At 34.4% G+C, this 3,206-nt stretch overlaps 1 non-coding gene across 1 annotated transcript; it reads right to left on the reverse strand.

Moving 5' to 3' along the window:
* Positions 1–2,390: 2,390 nt before the first annotated feature.
* Positions 2,391–2,463, reverse strand: Trnag-acc. The gene has a single exon. It is a non-coding gene; the product is annotated as a tRNA-Gly (tRNA).
* Positions 2,464–3,206: the final 743 nt, after the last annotated feature.

Consider the following 3,206-nt stretch of genomic DNA (forward strand, 5'->3'; position numbering starts at 1 on the left):
AAAATCAACATAATTTTCTACATACTCAGATTGACTTCCAAACTCCGTTTAAATTTTTATGAAGTTAATATTTCTCTGTCAGTTTAATGGTGCATAACAAGTCGCCCGCAGAAATGAAGAATTTTCCTGTTAAGGTTGCTCGCGCTAACCGTTATTGTACAGTGAGAAAAGGAAAGGGCTTAAAACACATCGTCGCCTGAGTCCACTAATGATTGGAAAACAGTTCTTCGCACAATCTAATTCAGACTTAAAGCCATTGTNCGATATAAAATATTATATGTGTAACATAAAAAACTGTCTACTAAGAACAAAATCAGGCTTTTTATGAACAAGGCAATATTAAATTTTATTTAAGGGCACACTGCCCGAATAATAAAACAGATAAAAGTCGAATAAAATATTTGAATGTTACCTTTTGCCGGGCGATGCAGGAAAATAAATCTAGCTCGTCGCTGTGCCTGCAGTGAACCGACAGTTCGCTGTCGGTTACTGAAGTCCTGCAAGATCTGTGGCACTTTTCGGTTTCTGCGAACGTGCAGCAAACACGCCAACTTTTAGACTCCTCGTCTAAAAAAAAACAATACAAAACAACACGTGAATTTTTAGGCTTAGATTTAAATTAGAATACTCCACTCTAAGACCAACATCCACCACTTGCGTACAAAAGTCTCAAAAGAAATTTGAAGAAAATCAGGTACTGGTGAATTGAATGGGACAACAGTGACATTTGAAAAAGACTTGGAAAAGTTAATTCTATTCAATTAACCAGTACCTAATTTTCTTCCATTTTTTAAATCTGTGGTCGATCATTCAACGAATCAAAAGAAATTGTTTTGTGAAAAAACATATTTTTCATTTTATATTTTACTATACTGTTCCAGATAGACTTAGAATTTCTTTTTTATCGTCCGTAGAATGAATCGGTTGAATAGGAAAAGCGAGAATGCACGGACCCAAGTACCTTCCGTCTTGTATTCAAACAAAACTTAACATAATCACCATGTCCGGGTGTGTTATTATCCACAAAAACAATTAATACTCCAAATCACATTTTAATTGTCCAGACCGTTTTAAATAATTGAATATTGCCACGTGCACAAGCTGGCATTATGCCTGGTCCCGTGGCGACGATGGTACGAGGTAATGACCTTTTCTTAACAGCCCGGAGGGACAAAGTTAATGGCCGATCATATGAAAAGTTTCCCGAGGGAGCGAAAACCTTTTCACCAAGTTCCCAATATCGTAAATCCGTTTGAATGGTGGTGCGATAAATATCGAATTCGGGGAAAAAATTATTGATGGTATTTGATTTGACTGTATTTTTTGTCTAGTTTATGTATCTTTCATGGACGATCGTAAATTTTCTGACGGTAAATAAAGTAAATTCGCGATTTTCACTGATAGTATAATACATAAGTAAATTTAACTCGCGGCTAAAACAAATTTTTTACAAGCACAAAGTTCATATAAATATTAAAAGCCACTTTATTTTTATCCCGTTACTTTCGTAAGTTTTTACCCAGATATCCATAATACAAAACGATAAAAATCTATTTTAAAAAATCAACGAGAATGATGAAAAGCTCAGCTTACGGAGAATTTAGCGTTATTTAATTTTATGTTTGAACTAGGGTGCGCAATTTTCTTTTGAAAAGAGCATAATATTTCTATTATTTAAAGCACTTCTTTTACTTTTTACAAAACAAGACATCTCTAATTAAATAATAATTAGCAGTTCTGTAATGATTTTATGAAGGGATTTCTTTCATTAAAGGCTTAAAAATATAACAGATTTGTTAGAGTGTGTTTAATGTTTTGAAAAATATATTTTAATTAACTTTTACGTTAACTTGACTTTTATTTTTTTCAAAGTGAATTGATTAAAAACATAATAATTTTATATCATTGATGGAAAAACTGACTTAAAATGTAATATTTTAGAAAAGCCTATTAAGCCAGTATATTAATAAGGAAAGGAAACGTAACCTAGGAGTGTCTGAGTGCTAAATTGTTTGATGAAATTGCCCCAGAGGAAACAAGAGTGTAATGAGCTTAAACTATCGACTGAGCCGCTTTTCATTACGCTCCCTCTTGTAAATAACGTTTCGGAGGAATTTGAGAAACGTTATTCGAAATAGAGGGAATTCTCGTTTGTCGGAAAGTTGGAAGAAGTAAAATGGAAATAAGGCAACATCCTCGTTATACGAAAAATCACCTGGTAGTGTCGACTTACCTAAACTTTCCACGCCAGGTTAGCAAAATTTTAATCACAAATTGATCATGTCAGAACTATATGTATAATTCCATTAAATTAACTAATTTCGTGGTCCACTTGACCAATTAAACATTACAATTAATTAAGGTTTTTAGTTGAAATGAAAAAAAGCTAATGGCACGAGAGGGATTCGAACCCACGACCTTCGGCTTGGTACGCCACTGCTCTACCACCTGAGCTATCGTGACCTCGATCTCAGGAGGGAAAACTCAAAAGGTGGGGTTGAGTGGGGAGTTGATGTCCGAGAGCAGCGGCGTATCAAGCCGAAGGTCGTGGGTTCGAATCCCTCTCGTGCCATTAGCTTTTTTTCATCTCAACTAAAAACCTTAATTAATTATATGTATAATATTTTTGTATAGGTATTGAGATAAAAAAGTAAATGTAACGAGCGGGATTCGAACCCACGACCCTCAATTCAATACGTCGCTGCTCTACCACTTGAGCTATCGTGACTTCGATCCACTCGGACACTAACAACCCAACCTTTCGAATTTTCCCTTCTTTTTGCCATTTTTTATTTCAACCAATACTTTACATAAAGATTAATTAATTGAAAGATGTTATTTGGTCAATCGGACCACGAAACTATTAAATGTTATATGTATAATAATGCTCAGATGTCCAATGGATTTGGTTAATAAACTTAAGGGAGTAGTGAACATTTTTTGAATCATAAAAAGCTATTTTTCCATAAAATGTTTTTCAAAATCAAACTACAACCTATTTTTCCTTCCAATAAAAACCCACGCTTTAGAAGTGGTCAAACAATTTTATGAAAGTGGCGGATGAAGTGACTTGACACGACTTGATGAACCTTCAACTCGCCAGCTTTTATATTCTACGTTACAAAATACCTTCCAAACTAAAACATAGTTTAAAAACTCTCTACTGCAAGAGGAACTGGTGCGTAAAGTTTTTGTATTGGGTAGAT

This window comes from Cimex lectularius, unplaced genomic scaffold (assembly GCF_000648675.2).
Source record: "Cimex lectularius strain Harlan isolate CLEC.00 unplaced genomic scaffold, Clec_2.1 scaffold559, whole genome shotgun sequence".
Lineage (NCBI taxonomy): Eukaryota > Metazoa > Arthropoda > Insecta > Hemiptera > Cimicidae > Cimex > Cimex lectularius.